Raw genomic sequence first — 21,418 nt, 5'->3', positions numbered from 1 at the left:
ACTCTCAGAAGGTCTTGAGATTTTGTTAAAGGTCACAGAAACATCTCAGTCTTAATAAAACATTCTTCTCTGTACTATACATGTGTTCTTGGTCTCTCCACTTATGGATCTTCTCAGTATGAGTGTGGCCCTTTTCCCTGCTAGCAGTGATAGTCTGTGGGTGATACTGCCAGTACCAACGAATTGATCTTGCTCACTTCCTATCTGCTACAAGATATATTTTCTCCTCCTGCAGTTTCTCCACACTGGTTAATTAAACTCCTCTCAGCTCTCATGTCTGCTCACCAGGAAACATCTCTCTAGCTCTCACGCCTCTGGTAATAATCAGAAATTAGTGTGATATAGACACCGATATAGTCATTTGGTCATTCTTTCCTAATATATCCAGCCCAAAAATAGAAATAAAATCTAAGGATATCACAGTGTTATCCTGGTTAGGAAAAGAGAAATTATAAACATAATTGAGTTGGTGTATCTTCTGAGCTATATAGCATATATTTATATGACATACTGCAGAGAAGCAAAAGTAAAACTCAATTCTAACCTTGAGCCTTGGCCAAAATAGACAAATATATACAATAAGACAGCACGTAAACAAACGTGGGGAAAAAAGTTGAGGATGAACAAAAATAAGGATAAGAGTTAATCCTTGCAATAGCAGACCTCCAAAGTTAATGTAAGTACATCTTTTGTAAACTTTCAATGGCCTCTACGTCGCAGGAATGGATACAGACTTAAGAGGAATAGCACAGCTGTGCAGCTGCATGGAGTAGTGCTCCCTTTTCCCCAGCCCAGCGGGCTTGGGTTCAGAGAAGGGGATGCTGTGCCAAGCTGCAGCTGTGAAAAGATCCACAAACATCTCCTGATGCTCGTCACTGCATCAACGTTGCTTTGGTCTCTGTGTCTGGCTTACAGAACCATGAACCTGGAGGGAAGCTATAGTGCTGCACTAGTGTGCATGAGCTGCCAGTGCCACACTGTTTTGGCCACAAGTCCAAAACATAGCACTATAGGAGCTACTACAAAGAAAATTAACTCTATCTCAGCCAAAACCAGTACACATGACAATACTTTGGACATCAAGTCAAATTATCTCAAACTTTCCTGTAAATAAACAACTCTTGTATAACCAGAAGTGAAGAAAAACAGAAATAATCAAGATGTGAGGTACCACTTTGGTACTGTAATAACAGACTACTGATCAACAAATTCCAGGAAACCAACTGAATGAGATTTTAGTGTAGTTGCTAATAAATTATTATCTTTTGACCTAAACTTCAATATTATTTTTTTTTGTTCTTACTCTTTCATCAGGTTTCATATCTGTCAGTGAAGGAGAGAAGGCTTAATGTGATGGCAAGCTATAGTACTTCAGGTTCACAGATTTTAACCACAAAATTCTCAAATATGGGTTACTCATAAGACCTACCATTACAGATTCAAATGGTTATCCCACTTTGACAGTTTTAGTTTAAACAGGAAGAGAGCAGTAGGTTGCTTAAACTCAAATTATTAATCAAAAAATTTCCACATAAGAACACAGCTTGAAATATCTTTACTTCCTAGGGGGCAAAATCTGTCATTTCACCCAGCTCAGAATGCTACAAGAGTCACCTAATCTTTTCCTAAAAAAAAAAAAAAAATCAAAACCAAAGAGGTCTGATGAATCACACCCTAGAAGTGCCTATTTCTCTTCAGCAAGTTCAAAAGAAATCCAGCTAAGATACAGATATCTGTACTGCAGAAGTCTGAAGTTTGATGAGATTGAATCTCAGCCTATAGATAAGAAGCAATATTGTCCTTGCATTCAATCTCCTGGCAGTCTTCAGGACTGAATTTTGGCCTACTATTTCACTGCTCTGAGAGGCTGGGGCACTTGAAGTGTATTGTACCATACCCTGCCTAATCTGTGCCAAGGTGTGCCTTCTGCAGACACTGGGCGCTTAATTTTTGTGCTTCTGCATGCAGCTGGGACTTCAGGACTACATTCCCTACACATATCACGTAAAGTGAGTAGACCTGCAGGATCAGTAAAAGGAGTAGCCATTCAGTTTATATCAGAACTGAGTATTTGCTCCTGGAGAGTACAATTTGCTGAGGTTCAGTATTAAAGTCTTTCCTATATTTAAATGAATTTTTTTCTATTTCAATGTATACCTATTTCATGGTCCTGATTTGGTATCTGCATTCACAGCCAATACTCCAAATTGTTGTGTATTAAATTTAAAAAGGAAACATTTTTGCCCTGTGATATTGTTTGAGATCTTAATAATATTATTATTGTGTAATTGTCTTTTTTTCAACATCTCTATTCACAGGTCCATATAAAAACATACTTTTTTTATTACATGAATAAAATACACAATAAGAAATGAGGATAGTTGAAGCTATGTCTGACTTCATACATCACAACGATTAATTTTTGCTATCATTAAATAACTATTTCTAACTTGCGTTTTGAAATGGAGATATAAAATATAAAGGTATAATGCAACAGGTTTATAGCAACCTAATGTGACACAATATAGTGTTTATTTTTGTGTTAATGAATTATAGTCATTATAACAATCATTTCTAGTGCCAAATATGTATTTGTGATGCTGTTATGGAAACACACTGACAACAATGAACAGATTTATTTAAAAGTTACCCTATGCTTATGATATTTCATAAAAGCATCCCTTCCAGTAGCCTGCCTACCATTTTATCTCACAATTGTTTTCTGTATTCCAAAAAAACTGATATGTTAGGATAATTGAAATGTGGTCATTTCAATGGACTATTACAATAAATTTGTCAGGAAAAGTTTAATGTGGTTAAGGGTAGAAGCCAGGCATAATGATTTTATAAAAAAAAAACTATAATGTATGTTGTATGACCTGTGTAACAGTCTAAAAAGGCACTAGCTATTTCAGAGAATGCATGCTGTGTTCTGTAAAACTACACTGATGTAGGTTCAAGTCCCATTTTAGACCCAAGGAAAAAAAAAAAAGTGGTTTTTTCCCCTCAGCTTCAATCATAAACACAAAATTGCTGTGTTACAGCTGAGTCCTTGCATGGCTTTCTGCATGTACCAAGAGTTTAAAGTATGAACTGCTGGTTGAATGAAGATTAAAATGCTCCACGGAGCATTTGGAGACCAATTCACAGTCTCTGTAAATCATCACTGAGACTATAACACCCTTCTTCTATGGAGTGTTTACAGCCTTTATCCCATCGTGCCTTTATACCTCAGCACCAGCTAAACAAAAAAAACAAACAAACAAAACAAAATTTAAAATCATTTCAGTTCTTACCTTCTCTAGCCAAGACATTCTAAATGGGTGTCCAAAGTTCATTTCAATCCTTAACATAATGACCTGCAGCTAGCACCATGAGTTTAGTTCTCCACTTCATTCAGAAAAATCTACAAAATAAAGCATAATAAAAAAGTTCATTTTTTTATGATATAGGTATCAATATATCTGAGTAATTTTATAATGTTTTTTGGTTTACAATTGCAAAATTCAAGCAGCATTTTTTGCATTATTTAATACATTTCCTTAGTCTCTTCCAGTTTAGAGATGACCTGCAAAGGTCCCTTCCAACCCAAACTATTCTATAATTCTATGACAAATGCCTTGAATGGTGTATAAAGATAAATTGTTTTATAGAGATAGCATCTTAAAATAAAAGATTAAATTAAATCATTGGAGAAAACTCAGGATATTATAAAGAAAAATGCAGGCTCTCTCACTGGACTATTCATCAGTATTTTCACAACACAGTTTTCAATAAGGAAACAATATCTAGTCAATTCCTAATGCATGTACTTTTTTGTAGTTACATGACCAACAGGCACATTATTGTGCTTTAACAGCCAATGTCAGACTAACAGTGTCATATTAACCCTTGCAATTTAGAGCACTGCACAACTGCCTGTGCTTTTAAAACAAAGCAACAAAAACCCTCATGCATGTTTCATTAACTTATTTTGATTTCCAGTATGTAAAATGCATGCAAGTCTAAGAATGAACTAAAGTAATGATAACTAAAAAACATAAGGTTTGGGGGGGAGTTTTCTGAGGTCCTTTTCTGCAGAACACAGCAAAGATTTTGCAGAATTACTCAGTCTCTCCACAGCTGTGAATACATTGCCACTACATACACCTAACAGCACTTCTTAAAACCCTCAGCCCCTTTTGAAGCCGATTGGTGTTCTCTATGCTTCAATGACCTTTTTTATGATTTATTTCACAATTAGTATGTATCTCGAATCTCATAATGTACTTCAGAGAACCAAAGTTTCTTGAGCACAGTGAATACTTGACATTAGCTTTCTCACAGGTAAAAAAAATAATTAAAAAAAAAACCCTGTGAGATTATTTTTCCTTAGAGCAAAATTTGCCACTTATGTATTTCTGCAATGAGTCTTATCAGTTGGAAAAAATGCTTTATATCTTTCTTTTTCTACTTTATATTAAAAAATGTTTTCAACATTATAATTTTAGATTGAAAGTGCTCGTGGAATAAAATAGTCTGTTTGGTAACCACAGCTAACCAACCCTGTAGCAGCCAAAGGAAGATTTATCAGTAATGTTCATAAGCACTGATATAGACAAAATAAAATTATTATCATTGTGGTCTTTATTCATTATTATGTCATACAATGTGACTTCAAGGGTGACACAAAATACCTTGAAAAATATTTCACCTCGAAGTGTTTATGTCAATAGCTAGGAGAAAAATTCTTTTTTTTGACCTTTTACCACAAGCAAATCTTTCACATATTACATATTGATTTTGTGTATTTCAGAATATGGGTGATCTATCTCAAAGGATGAAAGTCTAAATGAGTTGTGATTGAAGACGTTTTCTTTTGATAAACAAGGATTAGTTATAAAAGCTTTAATAAAAAAAAATATATATATATCACCTAAAGGAAGGAGGCGATCTGCAATAGCATACACAATTCAAGCTAAGCTGCACATGAAGAGAAAGTTTTGTCAGATTCATATTCCATATGTAGAACTGTTCATTTCGCTTCTTCTGCTTCGTTAATGTAGTAGTAAAAATGAGGGGGAAAATCTTTTTACAGCATGCAATGGGCGTACACTCTTTCAGGCTGGATGTCTAGTTTTTGTCCCACTGCATCAGTGGGTCAAACCTATTTCAAAAGGAAGTTTAAATTTAGTGGTATCACCTGTTTTTATGTAAATCAAGGAGTAAAGCTGAATTGTCCTACTGCTCTAGAAGTCTTTTGTAACTCTTCTATTGAACTACTCATTTGTCTAGGTTGCATGTGTCAAATTATTATTTTATACCAGAAATATGGCTTTATACTCTGAAAACTAATTAAAAAAGAAAGCTACATAAAAATACAATGGAAATTAATCAAACCTTTATAAGAATAAAAATCAGAAAATTCATTTCCAATAAAACCTTCATAAGAGAGAAATATGATTTCATGATGTGTTCTAGTTTCACCCAGCCTGGACAATTCTCTCTTCCCTTAGCTTCCAAGTCTATTTTTCTTATTTTACAGATACTGACAAAATTTTGATCCCTTCTGCAAACATCCAACCTGTTTGTTCTGCAGGGACTAAATTATCGTCTGTACTGAGTTTTTGAAAAAGTGTTTCTTGAAAAACTATAGAAGGAGCAACGGTCTCATGTTCTCCTGTGCCACCGACTTATGCCAGTGCCATTTCCTTCTTTCTGTATTTTAGAATTTAAAAAGTTCTTCTGAAGAGGCTGCTTATCAGCTTTCCACATATAGTTGGAATAGTGCATCAGGTTTTATGCCTGACATTCAGAGGGATATACTGAAAGCATATTCCCTAGTCAGGTATTCACACTGCTCAAGCAGAATATGCCAGCATCTCTGGTGATCTCTTACCAGTTATACTGGTTACTGCTCTTGTGCCACCTGAAATGTAACAGATATTGTTTCCTTTCTTAGTAAAAACTGTCATCGTGATTGAAAAAAACTGGGCTTGTCGTATGATAGAGTGTTTTCCTGACCTCTAGCCAAGAGAAAAATAAAAGGGAAACAGAGTGAAGCAACTATGCCTTTCTTTAGTAATATATTGCTCAAGTGCCTCTGGAATTTGTATTTCCACCTAACACCAATGCCAATTCCAAAAGAAATCAAACTGTACTCCTGGGGGTGGGGGTGGGGGGGGTGGGGGTGGGGGGTGGGGGTGTGTGGGGGGGAAGTATTTAAAAAGTCTTAATTTTTAAAGTCTGGGACATTTTGCTCTTTCTTGGACAGTAAACTCACAAGTGGTGATTTCAATGAGGATCCCAAGAAAACACTTGCCAGACCTTTCCTTCCTTTGCGGACAATAAAAATGTGTTGTGTTTGGTAACTCCATTCCTGGAAATAATTTCTTCACAGCTACTGTTGAAAAGTGCTTCAATGCTGAGCTGTTGTCACCGGAAGCACAGTCTAGACATAGATAAAATTAGAAGAAAGCATTGTCCTGTTTTGAAAGCACAAAGCATTATCTAATCTTATCTTCTCATCTCAGCAAAGACTTTGCCTGTCTTGTCTACATTATCTAGTGACATTATAAAATGGTGGACAGGACCCTTTTCTCTTGAACTGAGTAGGAGTCTGACAAGTGCAGCCTCAAAAGCAGATGTGATGAAACAGAAACACCTACCACCTATCAAAAAAATAAAATAAAAACAATCTTGACAACTGCAGTATTCATCAATGTCATACAAAATCTTTCCATTTTCCATAGCAATGTAGAAAACATGCCAGGTTTGGCAAGAATAACGATTAACTGAGCTGACTCCAGGGGAAAATAAAAACCATGTAATGCTACTGTATTTCAGAAACAAGCAATAACCAGTGTATATCATGTGACTTCATTTTACTTTGAAATGTTTTTTACCCACCTTCTGAATGGCCTTGACCCCAATATTTTTCTAAATTTATTTAAACTATTTTTTTCCCCTTATTTTAAATAATAGCAAATTATCTACCACATCCTTCGGTAGGTTGTTCCCACGGCCAAGGCAACGAGTGACACAGCTACGTACATGCTCTTGGGTTTCATTCCAAGTATATCTGTTCTCATGCTGTGATTACCAGGACATTTTATGTCTGCTTTTTCTACTGGATTGAGAAGCCATCGACTATTAGAATATTATTCTCCTTATATTTGGTATTGTTAACTAAAGTTCATTTTCATTTGGATATGCAAATAAATTCAGTTTGTTAAATCTTTCACTACGAATCAGTTATTCGGACTTCCAATTGCTTCTTCTGAATCCCTCCTAATCACTTTCTGTGATGTTAGTGGGAAAGAAAAAATGTGAGCAGCATTACCCTGTAAGGACAGAGGCTGTGACTGCTTGATATACATATAGTAAACCTTCTATAAATTATATTATATACCATTTAATGTATAACTGTGATAAGCCTGGCAATAGCATACAATCTTGTCAGTTATGTTTGTCGCTGTGCATTATTAAGATAAACTTAGCAGCACACAGGTACAATGGCTATTACTGATGTAGCGTTACAATGACAACAAATGCTCTGCAATCCTTGACTCTCCCAACATGCAAAGGTTTGAGACCCCTCTGTTGGTCCATGCAATCCACACTCACAGCACAGGGGTTTGGCAGTGTATTGCCCGGCATGTCTAGGTGGCCCACAGAGTGACGTCCTCCATCACAGCAGCTGATTCTCAGGTGCTAGGATCATCAATGCTGCAGCATCTTTTGCAGGTTGCAGTACTTAGCACTGAAGTTACCTTATCTCTTTGGGTTCATATGACCTGTGCCCTTTTGCGCTTCCCATTTTGTGCAGACTGTTCTTCACCGCTGCTGAGAGTCAGTTCCAAACCCAATCCAAAGATAACCAGTCACTCTGTCCTTGCCCTGCATCTATCCTACTGGAAAGTCACCTCCTGAAACTGACCCAGAGAGAACCAGCCACTTCACCCGCACTCTGCCTTAACTGCAACATTATTGCATTGTTTAGCCTATCCTGAGTGATAAATCAGCAGTTCACTAAATATGCTAATGATAAATCAGCAATTCAGTTATTACTTAACAGTTAAATACTGAGTCAGCAATTCAGTTAATACCAGTCTTGCCACAGAAACACTAAATATATCTATACTGGGTTGACAAATGATTATGAACCCCAGCCCAATGGTCCCCTTTCCCATACCATGGCTCCATGAGCCCTGCTGCATTCAGTTGTCTTCTTACAATGTCAAACCAATTTTAGGACTCTTGCAGTTTGAAAGTCCCCAGTGTCACTTCCACATGTCCTTACACAAATATTCCTGGTAATGTAAACACCTGCCTCCTTCTAGCATTGCATCTGGAGTTCAAGTTCACCGACCCTTTACCACTAAAAGCTACTTTAAAAAAGTCTAAAAAATCATTCACTATAGTCTTCTACCTTCCTTTTTTATTATTTATTGGTATTTCATTATTTTTAATATTATTATTTTATTATTTATTGGGATTACTTTCATAATCCCAAACTGCAAAATTTATGCGCTCTTCTTTAGGTACTTTATAAAACATTCTATATGTAGAGGATGTAAATCAAGTGCTTTGGTGTTTAGCAGAGTGAATATTAAAGTAAACATTCTTCAGTACTTCAATTATCATCACTTCAGTTTTACTGACAGTATTAAACTGTGCTCACTGTTATAATTTAACCAATGGCACATGCTTTGTTTTTTGCAGATAGTTGACCTTTGAAAGTTGCATGATTTGGAAATGTAATGCCTTTGGCATTTGTGACCAAAAGCCAGGAGAACTAGATCTCTTGAGTCCTCACACTGCATCACTCAACCACGTGTGACTGTAACACTTCCCCTGCACTGGCTTACTCTGACCTACAATAGTCCATGGTCATATAGGAAAATTTCTGTCTGTAGAGCAGTCTACATTTTGCAATGTTACAAAAATCACTTTAGCTGCTATAATGTGATTTGCAGCTAATGCCAGGTCAGCTTTTACTCTTCTTAGGCAGTCCCAACTGCTTTGATCATGATTTTCCCTAAGGACTTCCAAGGGTCAGGGTAGTTTCAGATATCCTTCGTTTCATCATTTCAAGTGCCACTACCCTTTCTTCCAATGTAGAGTAGTTTTGCTTTTACTAATAAACTTAGATATAGCACAGAGTAGATTTCATTAAATTTTAAAATCAGAATCACAGGATAATTTAGATTTAACTGGACCATTGGAGGTCATCTGATTCTAGCCCCTGCTCAACTTTACAGCAGAGGAAGGAATTCAACTTATCTATATTTACTGTATGAATACTTAGGATCTTGCATATAGTGTGCCATATTTGGGCTCTGATTTAAGAGCTCTCTTTGAGGCTCTTAAATAAAAATCAAGTGAAGATATTTACACTGTATGGTCCTGCTTATCTAAATATGCAATTTTTTTTTTATCTGGAGGAAACACTAAAATAACATGATTACAAAAGAGGTTTTCTAATGTTTCCATAACACCTAGCTGTACTTCATGCAGAGAGAGCATATAGTAATTCAAATCTGAGAAACAATTTAAGCACAGAAGAAAATGAACCCAATTCAATTCCACATGCTCCTGGTATAAGCCCACTGATTTCAGTCAAGTTCATCCTTGCTTACATCACAGAAATGTCAGACACAACCGACATACCAAATGTTTATCCCAGATTTCCCTTATTTACCCATTAGGACATTTGTGGGAGACTATAATTTCCAGCTGTACAATCCAACCACCAAGCCTATGCTATTTCTTCCAAGCGTTAGTGATCTGCAATTTTAGCATCCAAAGTTAACATTCATTACTTTAAAAATAACTTTCAAGTTAAGATCTCATGAACTAGGAGTACTGAATACCTTTTTCATGTGCTAGATTTTGATGATCATTTTCAGTTGTATGGAAAGAGTTTGTTCGTCAGATATGATTTCTCTGAATTCTCAAGATCCCAGCTTAGATACCCTCCAAATCCCCACCATGTTCTATGCAATGTGTGTGTTATATTTGGCTACAACATTGAAGAGTTGCATATTTCTAGGGTTTTCCAAGCAACTTCCGTACAACTTCAATATACTCAGCAGGAGAGATCCAGGCAGGTTATATTACTAAAACAACTATTCTTGTTTCAGGTGTAAAAATATAGCAGTAAGATAATTTGTAACTTTTTGAGGTCTATGCTGCACAAGAACATTGCACTAAATTAAGTATCTAGCTTAATGAGGACTCAAACTAGCTCAAAAGAACAAATTAAAACTGTATAGTTACAGAGATATAAGGATTTGAGTATTTTAAACCCACATTCAATTTTGAGATAATTATTTCCATTTATGCTTATGCTATGTCAGAGATTACATAACAGACTAGAAAATATTTATGTTTTATCTTTGCTTTGTCCTGCTTTCCTAAAAAAGCAGAACATATATCACACTCCCTGTTTGTCCATCACCATTTGTCAGTCTTTCATTCTCCCTGCAATAGCTTTTCAATTCACTAGACCATTTCAACCAAATTTGATGAGGTTAAGGTTTCACAAATTTAGCTCTCAACTTTGTGAACTCTAATGACTGAATAAAGAACTGCAACCAATTAGTACCCTGACAGAAGAGAGCAGGGAGAATTCAAATTTCAGCTGTTCTGCTCATTTTACTCATCAGCTAAAGGGCAATAATCAGATGATCAGTCAACGATGAGTAGCTCCAAAACTACCATGCCATGTGCTTGCTCTTTGCCAGCCAAAAGCACAAAGAAAAGCAGTTAGGGGGCTAGTGGGAGACCAGACAGCTTTTTGAGGGCAGTTGCAAGACATAAAACTGTGGGCAACTGTACTGGGTTTGCATGGCAAGGCTTTGGTAGCAAGGGGTGTGCAGGGGTGGTTTCTGTGAGAAGCTGCCAGCAGCTTCCCTCATGTCCAGTGGAGCCCGTGCCCGTCAGCTCCAGGATGGACCCCAGGCCAAGGCCCAGCCTATCAGTGATGGTGGCAGTGCTGTGACTGTGGTCAGTCCATAACTCTCTGCTGCCCCGTCCTCCTCCTCCCACTCTTCCCTGCTCCCGTGTGGGGGCTCTCCGTGGGCTGCAGGCTCCTCAGGGCTCACCCACCCGCCGCAGCTCGGTCTCTCCGCACACTACAGGGGAATGAACCCCCACTGCGGCGCCTGGGGCGCCCCCACCCCTCCTCCTTCTCTCCCCTCGCTGCTCTCAGGGCTGTTCCTCGCACTTGTCTCCTCACTCCCAAGCAGCGTTTTGCCCTGTCTCAAGTGGTTTCCACAGAGGTGCCACAGGTGGGCTGACCGGCTCGGCGGCGCCCTGCGGCCGCACTGCAACAGTGCTGGCCGGAACCGGCCGCAACTGGCTGGAACCAGCCGTGCCTGGCATGGGGCAGCCACAGCCTCACCGCGCCTCACACAGCTGCCCGCGGCCGACACCTGCACAGGGACACCCAATACATCAAACCATCTAAAAAATTGGGAGGTAATTTCTTGAGGATATCAAATTATTCAGGGAGTAAAAATGAGGAACCATGCAGGACAGCATAAGGGACTTATGTGACAGCAAATGCGGAGCTTACTTCTGCTGTGGAAGAATTTATAACAGTGCTTGTGGGGAGAAAAACCCCAATATCCTAATTTCACGTGTACAATGATGCAAACGGGACATTGTCTTTCATGAACAACAGTTTTGAACTTCTGATCATGAAAACATCATCTGATAGAAGAATTAGCTGGCTTCCCAGACAGGCCAGTTGTTAGAGAACGATCAGGAACAGATCACAAGAGAAAGATGACGTCTTGTGCCATGATACAACTCCATGGTGCAACACTGAGTGGGTCAAGGACAGTCGGTTCAAAAAAAAAATAGGAAGAACCACGGAGAGATTTGTAAGCTATGATTACCACAAATAAAAATCATTCTAATAAGGCACCAGCTCCCATGTGTGAGGAGCTCAGTTCCCATGAAGTGAGGCCATCAGAAACTAGGCTGGACACAACAAGAGGCAGTGCTTGGTACAGATGTAACTAGTGTGAGAAACTTCTTGCTACACGACTCTAAAAGTTACATAGACTCAACAGGAGACAGAGTAAATTAATGAAAGACAAATCATCAAACCTTAAACTGTACAGACACCCCACCTCCCTCTGAGCTACAGTGTGCCTGTGGATGGGACAATAGTCTAAGGATGCACCAACCCATGCCTGCCCTGCTCCCATCCACTTCCACCAGCATCTGCTTCTGGCCACTGTCCAAGACAGGCTACTGGACCAGATAAACCCAGGGTTGGACCACACATGACCAGTTGTGCATAATTTATGTAAGACTTTATAATAGTCATATTCAGGTTCCAGTTCTTCTTCAGACTCAGGTGATCTGAAACAAATCATTCCCATCCAATGGTTGGGAAAATTGGTTAGTTTCCTAACTTCGCTCTACTAACTGTAGGGGCAAAAAATACACTTCTCCAGTTTGTAGCTATAAACTGACAAATTATCTGTTGTAGCTCTGCAAAGAAATGCAGAAAACACAGAGAAACAGAGTTTACCTGGCCACACTTACCATCTATAGCGTACATACAACAATGTGGCTTGTAAAGTGCTACTTGGCCCAGGAAAATATTCAGAAAATTAAGTCTCTTTACTGTGGAAATATTGTGGAACCTTGAAGTAATTTCAAACTACTAGGCAAATGTACAGTTTCAGGTTCATATTGTACCTCAAAGAACAAGGAAGTTTTTGGAAAAGGTTTCTGTGTATTTTCCTTCACAACTTTTTTATTAAAGAAGTGTGTTATTTCAAAGCATTTGAATGCTGCATCATGGGAAAAAGAAAAGAGTTGAGGTAATATTACATGTTAAAATATCCTGTGTATACAGGACACGCTATGTTTAAGGATACACCACCTCTATCAATTATCTTTTTTCCTTTGCTTTGTCTGTCCAGTCTTACACACATAATCATACCTGAATTTTCTTATTTCACAGGAAATTATCTCCTATCTTATTATCTCCTACAGAACTGAATTAAGTTGACATGGAAAGCACAGAAAACAACATCTGAGCTCTTATTATTGCATGTGCTAGCTATAGCTGTCATTTATTTCACCTTCTTTCAAAGGATGCATTTGTTCTTTGTAGATTTTCATGAGCAATAAGAAAAATCTTTCTATGCAGATGGTGATAACAGTAGAACAATTTTTCAGCATATATTTCTCTTTCTTTAGGAGATTGTGTGATTTTATAAAACATTTTGGAAGAAGCTTGACCACAAGTAATTCTTAACTGAAACATATAATAAAAATACATATGCTTGCAGCCCAGTTCATAGAAACACCATACAGAATTTTTTGACATATTGTAAATTTACCAACAGTCTTACAAAAGAGGATGCAATTCGGGAATGAGTTGCAGTTTTATGTATATACAAAAAAGGGCTACAGAAATGTACTGGAAATCAAGAGGTAATAAACAGGCAAGTTTTCCATAAAAATAAATAACACAGAGAAATATGTCTAATTGCCTGGAAACACTAATTGCCTTAACAGCAGTTCTGCATATTGCTTTGCAAATATCTTTCATTCAGTGTAAGAATCCCTTAAAACCAGCATCATAATACTTTCCTTGAGACATCTCATACACACATGGTATTTCCAACGACTTCATCCGAATTTTGACTGCAGCCAGGTGAATTGATTATGCCCATACTGATCTGAATTCATCCTAATGGAATAAAATTTGTCTCATGAGCTGTGTTGCTGCTGTTAGTCTCCTTTTCCAGCTTCTAATACACGAATATGAAGATTATACCTAGTTTTAAAGATCTAATTATTGTAAACATCTTGCAAATAGAAGACATATATTGCCATCTTCAACAATTCACATGGTGTTGGGAAAATATGATAGGATATTATTTTTATTCAGTTCATGTAGTTAGAAGTAGAAAACTACACATCTATGTTCAAGGAATCTCCTGCAAATTCATATACTGTTTTAATGGAATATTCCACAGCATATAGTTCAGCAACATGTTTCAGCAGGCACTACTAACCACTGCAACCACCTGGAAATACTATCCAAGAAGAATGGTTGAATTCTGCGCAGTCTTTAATATCATTCAGCTCATTGTAGCAGGAGCAATGTCTGTTTCTAGGACAGCTACCTATCTTCTTTTTTCTCATTAAGGTAGCTCAGAACAGCTGAGTATCCAACTTGAGCTGTGAGCATGCTATTAAATATTTGATTCAGCCTTATGTACTTCCAGATATAAAGCTAGGAATTAACAGTGCAAATACTTTAAAGTAGCTAAGGCTTTTAAAAAAAAAATTCTCATTTTCTTTTCCATTTAATCTTCTATTTCACTAACAAACCCAAAGATCTCCAATTAGTAGCAAAAAAGCCTTGAGAAATTAGAAGTTTCTATTTCTATCAGAATATTGAAAAAAGTGGTATCCACATTTACAATTACCTATTTAAGCTTTCAGCACTACTCAGTATCGCTCCATTTTGTTGTGAGAGGGCTTTTTTCCCTGAGAAAAATACCCAGCATTCAGCATCTTCCGTTGTTACTTGCCTTGCGACAAAACATTGCTGAACTAAGCTATGTACATTTAGAACATCTAAAAAAGCCAATCAACAAAGTCAAACCACAAAAGAGAAGTGTGAGGAAAAAGGAGATCATAACTTAACTAATGAAGTAGATTACTTAAGAAGTCATACTCCATCATAATACTCCACTCATAAAAACAGGATTTAAAACACTACTACTGACACTATTAATGGGTAAGGGTAAAAATGTTATATCCAAAGCATTCCTTTTACTGTGACTCGGGTTTATGGAGAAATAAAAAGTCTAATAATCTCTTCCATTAACTCTTTTCTGTATCATTTTTTTAAATACTGTTCAAAATGAAAACTGTAACTTTAGTGACCAAAGTCACATTGTGCTACAGTTCAGCAGCTGAAGAAAGACATTGTACAAGATTTTGAAGACTGTACGATACCATGGCAAAATGAAGAATGAGCTTGCTTGGCGTAGCTTGGAGTAGCTGCCTGAACACATGAGATAAATGGTTATCCAAGCATCAGGGCAGCGGGAATCAGTAAAAAGGTACAAAACGTTATTCGGAAAGATCAAAAAAGGGGAATGATCAAAACATCACTGTTTGGAAATGGTGTAATTCCTTGTGCCATCTGTGCTAAAATTGCATTAGCATGGTGCAATATACACTAGATTTGATTTAATAATTTCACATGCATTTCACATAAGAGAGGTTCAAAGTCTCAGAGAAAGAGTTTTGCCTTGTGCTTTCAAGGTCCCCTTTGTTTTGAGGAACTGGAGTAATTGTGAGAATGTTTCTCTTCGTTGAGTTCTGCTATATTTTCTTAGAAAAGCCAAGTGCCAACAAGAACAGTGGCATATGGTAACAATGTTTTTATCTGCATATTCTTGTTTTCTGCTCTTGGCCTCTTGCTTTCCATGTTATTATCCACATGCTCTCAGTGAACAAAGTGATCCATCAGCACTGGTTTAAATTGCTGAAATGACACTCAGAGTTAACCAAGATTAAATCAGAACAGCTCTTCATCCATGTGTTTGTTACCTCTTTGTCTTCCCAGCAGTGCAGTTAGACATAAAGACATATACTGAAATCAAAATAAAAATCACTGTTCAAGATGTTGAATTATGGGATGGCAGCTGACAAGAGAAATCATTAAATGGTGCCTGTGCTGTATTATTCATCAGTTTCCAAATGCGAGTACCCAGTCATCATTCAAATACTTCTACAGTGGATCTTAACATTCTTTCTTCACCACAAATCCAGGTGACATTCATGGGACAAGATCACTGTCTCACAGGGAACCGAATGGAAAAACTGACTTCATCTGCATATTGCTGGCTTCTATTTCACTCTGCACTGTGCCCTGCTGCCTAATCTCCCAGAGCACAGGGCTGTTGCCTGTGCACTGGAAAGAAGCCATCAGCAACAGCTCAGATTTAAGAATGTTGCAAATACCTTTCACACTTAAACAGTGAAGAAATAAATGCTGTAAAACCAGGCAGCTCTCCACCTTAGCAGTAGCCTATAACAAGGCCAGTTCAACATCCTTGCTGATGAGAGCATAAAAATATGTTCATCATGAGTTTGTTAAAACTTTTTCTAAACTTAAGAAACTACAAAATTGTCCATAAGCACAGTCTTTTTAAAAAAGACAGTCATGTCCCATTAAACAGGTTTACTTTTTTCAAGTCCATTTCAACAATAGATTAATCAGCTGATCGTGAAATTACAAAATAAAAATCCCATTTTGATGCCTACTAAGGATATCGTGCTGGCAGAATATATCAGGAAAACAGGGTCAATTAATCAATGGAGACATTCTCAAGCAGTACAAAGAAAGCATCAGAATATTGCCAACTACTCTAACTGCTGTAGACCCAAAAGTTGCCTTTGTGCTAACGTCCAATCACACTTCTAAGGCATACCTCATATTGACCAGTCTCTGTGGCCTTATTAGTGCAGAAACAGCAACAGTAGCCACAATTATAAGTGCTAAACAAGCAGCTGTATATAGTTCTTCTGTCAATCTTTGTAACCTGTTAAAACTGAGCAATAAATGTGTTTATAAAATATGCATAGGACATGAAGTCAAGCACATGAAAAGTACATACCTGAAGAAGAAAATTAATGATACCAAGAATATGTAAAAATGTAACCTCTGGTTCATCTATTTCCAATAAGCCTGCCTGGTAGTGTACTGCAGTTCCCTTATCAGTAATTAGCATCCTATAAGCATCTGTTTCACTGCAAAAAAATGCATAAACCATGAAAAGATTAAATGTAATTATCATTATTTCCATTTCTGGGGCAAGGCCTTTTCATAAATAATTATGTCGTAGTGTAAAACTGGAGGCTTAATACAGTTGCCCTATCATTCATGATAATGAGTAGGATAATAAGCCACAAGCCAAACCTTCACATGCTCATTAGACAGAGAAGGCTAATTAGGACTTTAACCAGAAATGCCACTAAGCATCATGCTTACTGAGGTAATTAAAGCACTGATGATACTGAGGCATACATTGTCTTCCAAACCTACAAATGGCACAGTGCTGACAAATTTATTTTGTATGAACCCGTATCATCTTCAAACGAAGTTAGAGGCATTTACTTATGTGTCAGGCCTTCACATGGAAGCAACTTCCATCTACACATTCAGTGTTCAGAAACAACTTGATACTCTTTCTCACCCTGTTCTCTACGAAATTAATGTCATGCAACTCAAGGTAGCACCTCCAATGTAAAACCTGTACTGTAGCCAAGACCTCTGTCAACATGACAGAGCCATCTCTACATGAAAGTCAGAAAGACCTTTCCCCTGAGCTGGAAGAGATTATGGAACTGACTCACTGACAAGATGCTGACTCAGCAGCCAGTGGCATCAAACCCCATCTCCTCCTCATGAAATTTTCAGAAGGAATAATTTCAAATGTAATGGCCTTTTCCTGTACTTCATGCTTGAAGGAACAGCCTGCAAATACCTGGAAGCCTATCTTTTCATATCCTCTTATGAAAAGTTATTTTTTTTCTAACATTCTCAAAAACAATACGTAAACCAGCTGACCAGGTGGTGTGTTCAGAACACCATTTGCCGTAGTGACAAAATGATACCAGTCTCCCATTTCTTCATCTTCCTTTGTCCACCCACTGATTCTCATCATCTTCTTCAATACAAAGGCTATATAACGTCTCCTTTTCTAATTTTGTGTAAAATGTAGGCTATGCCCATAGCTCATGGGTACTGCTCCTATGCAAATAATGTGCAGTAATTATAGTAAAGTCATGGCTGAGATTAAATCTCTTTGTAAATTTATAGAATATTTCACTGATTTGTGAAGAAAAACATTTATACCCATGTTGCAGAACAAAAAGAGAAAGAATTATTCTAGCATCTAATGGTTCTTAAGGACAAGTAACAGTTTAGAAAACTACACACAAGAACCATAAGTAAAATATTGCTAGTTTCAGTTTAACCTTAAAGACTTTGTTGTTTCAAGAACTGAAATGCCTATCGAGAAAAAGTCTACCCAAAAAGTATTTTTAGATGAACTGCTTATACGCCAAAATTGTTCATTCTCCAAACTGTGAACTGTATTCAGATAATGTCTGCAAGCTTAATTTGCAGGCATTCTCAGAAGCAGAAGACACTGAAAAATAGAGTAGGAAAAATATCAAACATCTCTTTTGGGAGACAGATTCCCCATTATAGCAACAATACCCATACGTATTAGTGAGCAGATTGTGAACTTTGTAGAAGAGAGAGTTTGACATTACAAAACACTAAAACCACCAAAACGTATACTGACCAAAAATAGGAAAACCAAAAAACCAAAAAAAGAGAAATCTGAATCTCTCCCATCTTGAGAACATGAGAGTTTCTCAACCATGTGACACAGAACTGGAAGGGATGGTAAGCTGTAATTGCCTGCTTCTATACACCCCACCAAATAATGTTTTCCATTAAGTGTAATAAAACCTTTTAGAATTATTCCACCTTCATGTCCTAAGTGTGATTCACCAGTGGTGAAGGTTATTTTGTGTGTTTTTTTCTAGCAGAGAAAAATACTGGTAGACATACTTACAACAGCATGCTCTGCTAGAGCAGGGGTGGCAGAGTGGCTCTGTCTCTCCTCAGAGAGAAACACCCAAGAAAATCTTTTCTTCCTCCCACAGCCGAACAAAGTTTCCCAAGCAAGATAATACTTTTAAGTCAACCAGTTTCTTGGCGTACAAGTTCCATGTAGTCTGAGGCAATGCTTTCTGCAGCTCGGCAACCTGGCCACATGTAGGTCCAGAGGAAGTGTTGGAGCAAAGAAAGATCACAAGTAAACATGAACTAAGAGAGTCAGCACAGAATTTAGTTACTTGTGACAGCTATAGCCGATGGACATTCTCTTCCTATGCTGGTTCCTAGTAACCTGAGATTGGCTAAGATTTCAACAAGGGTGCTAAACAGATAAAAAGTCTGGAATAGATTAGAAGTCCCAGTTTTTCAAAGACTGGGAATGTCCTAGCAGGATCCCGCTGGGATCCTCACCATGGGTCATTTTTGTTACTGATTGATCACTTGTTAAAAACACCTAATCCCTTCACATTTATATTAATCTCTAGTCTTTCTTTGAAGATAATTCTTTACGTAGGTTTTCATTCCTCTTTGCATTGCCAAAAGTCTTATTAGCTTTAAGCAGAATAGAATTTTCTGCTTAAAGCTTTATAACAGTGGGCATCCCAGACAGGCATGGGGAATCAATAAACCCAATTGTCAGGCAGTGAAGGTTAAGGGGAAGACAATTTAAGATCTGTTACTGTCTTGCAAATTCTATTTCCTCTTCTGGATAAGAATCAACAGGCAGTGGATATTCTTGTGACTTTCAGACTGCATTCAGGGTAGCGCCCTAGAGCTCACAGGGAGCAGTTGTTCTAGCTTTGTCACTTGCTGCAAACACAGCTGTAGGCAGCAGCAGCTCAAGTCCTCTGTCGAAAGATAATTTTAAAATTATGAAATCTGCAGTCACAATTACCCCAAACATTTTTTTAAAAGAGATTCTTAGATTAAATAATCTTGTCCACTAATGTTTCCTTGTTCACTCTGCTATGCTTTATAATTTAGTAAACTAACAACAATGTCTTATCTGAAGTGCATTTCACATGCTGTTAGGCATAATAATGCATATGGTATGCTTCATTTAAACAATCAGATACACCTATTACTAGTCATTTATTTTACCTTTTGTTATTGATTGCTTTTTATTTCACTGGCTGAGATAAATTAATCCAGCTGACAACTTTCATGCAAGATCATCAATTAGAAATTTTCAGTCAAGCAGCACATATTAGATGCTTTTTATTGGAACACTTCCAGTAAAAGGATTTGATATTTTCTAAAATGTCTATCCAGTACTGCAGATTCACAGGTATGGAGTTGTGCTAAGCTCAGAGAAGTTAGAGCTGAATGCCACAGAGCAGCAAGAGAACCAAGCACTGCACAAATCACACTGAGCTGAAAGTTCTCCTCCTTCTCTTGGATTTGCCTGATCACACTTTATATCTGAACATGCTTTGCCCTTGGTTCATTCTACTCCTGCAATCTGTAGTTATTAGGTTGAAAGCTGTCTATCAAGACAAGTAGAATCTTCCTGACGAATCGAAAAAGTGCTAAGCAAGTAAATCCCTGACCCCCAATCTGGAGTCCCAAGGCAGAATATTAACAGAAAACTAGAGATTACATTTTGCTAAAGGTTGTGCAGAGGCTTAGTGAAAGCTCATATCCATTCCTAGACTTACTCAATTTTGTTATTTTGACCAAAGCCTCTTAAAATCAGTTTCTCTAGTGGAAATAGCTCAAGAATTTCTCACACAAAGTTCCCAAGTTTATCTGAAATAAGAACAATCCTTATGGAATGCAACAAACCATTTTAGGGAGCTCAGACTTGAAGAATCTAAGCAACGTCACTCCTCAATCTAGTGTGGACTGAATGTAGATAACTGCAGACACACTGAGCACAAATACCTCCCAGTACAATTTCTTCAAGGGCTGAGAAATCCCCGCAGTAGCAAACCAACCTTCCCACAAAACATATAAAATCTTTTTTCTCTCATCCTTCTCTTCTAGTTCATTTTCCATGCTTCCTTCACATTTACATCATCTCTTGACTCTTTAGCCGTTTTCTATTTTCTCGCCCTTCTTCTCACTCCAGTCAACATTAGGATATCAGTTTGAAGAGGTTGGATATTAAGACTTCTGCCTCTCAGTTGTCCTCACCTTATGTCATTGGTTCCTTCCTGGGTTCAAGCTAGGTATTAAATAGCCTCACACTAAAAAATACTAACTGCAATCAAATTCCTGAAAACCCAAATTTACAAGGTAAACAGAAAATAGCCTTTGTCTGTAGTTCCATAAAGTGAGACTTTATAAACTTCCATTACATTAAAACCAGACCTTGGGTTTAATCACTGCATTGGAGAAAGACCATTTTAATGTGACTGAACATTTGATTCATAGTTTGGTCATATTAGAACTGCATTCAGGAGGCTTGTGCTTGCAATCTACCTCCTGTGGATTAGTAACTCCACCAGACAGCCCCAAACAAAAAGCCCTAAGGCAAAACTGAGCAATAATGGCAAACTTCAGATCCGATACTGAACTACATCGTACTACTGATGGTGGAGGCCTAAAGTCAGCGTGCCAGTTAACTGTTATTCCTAGTTAAAAGGAGAAGCAAATTACATGTGCATTCTTAAACGTGCATGTATAGGCAAGCCTGCCAAGTATATGACCGTGGAAGATCAGCTATCTGTCCACAACAGAAAATATTCTTTTTACTCTCAATAAATAATGATACATTATTTCAGAATAATGTTTGGCTCTGTCAATAAC

Source organism: Falco peregrinus, chromosome 8 (assembly GCF_023634155.1).
Source record: "Falco peregrinus isolate bFalPer1 chromosome 8, bFalPer1.pri, whole genome shotgun sequence".
NCBI lineage: Eukaryota > Metazoa > Chordata > Aves > Falconiformes > Falconidae > Falco > Falco peregrinus.
Note: the sequence above shows the minus strand (reverse complement) of the source record.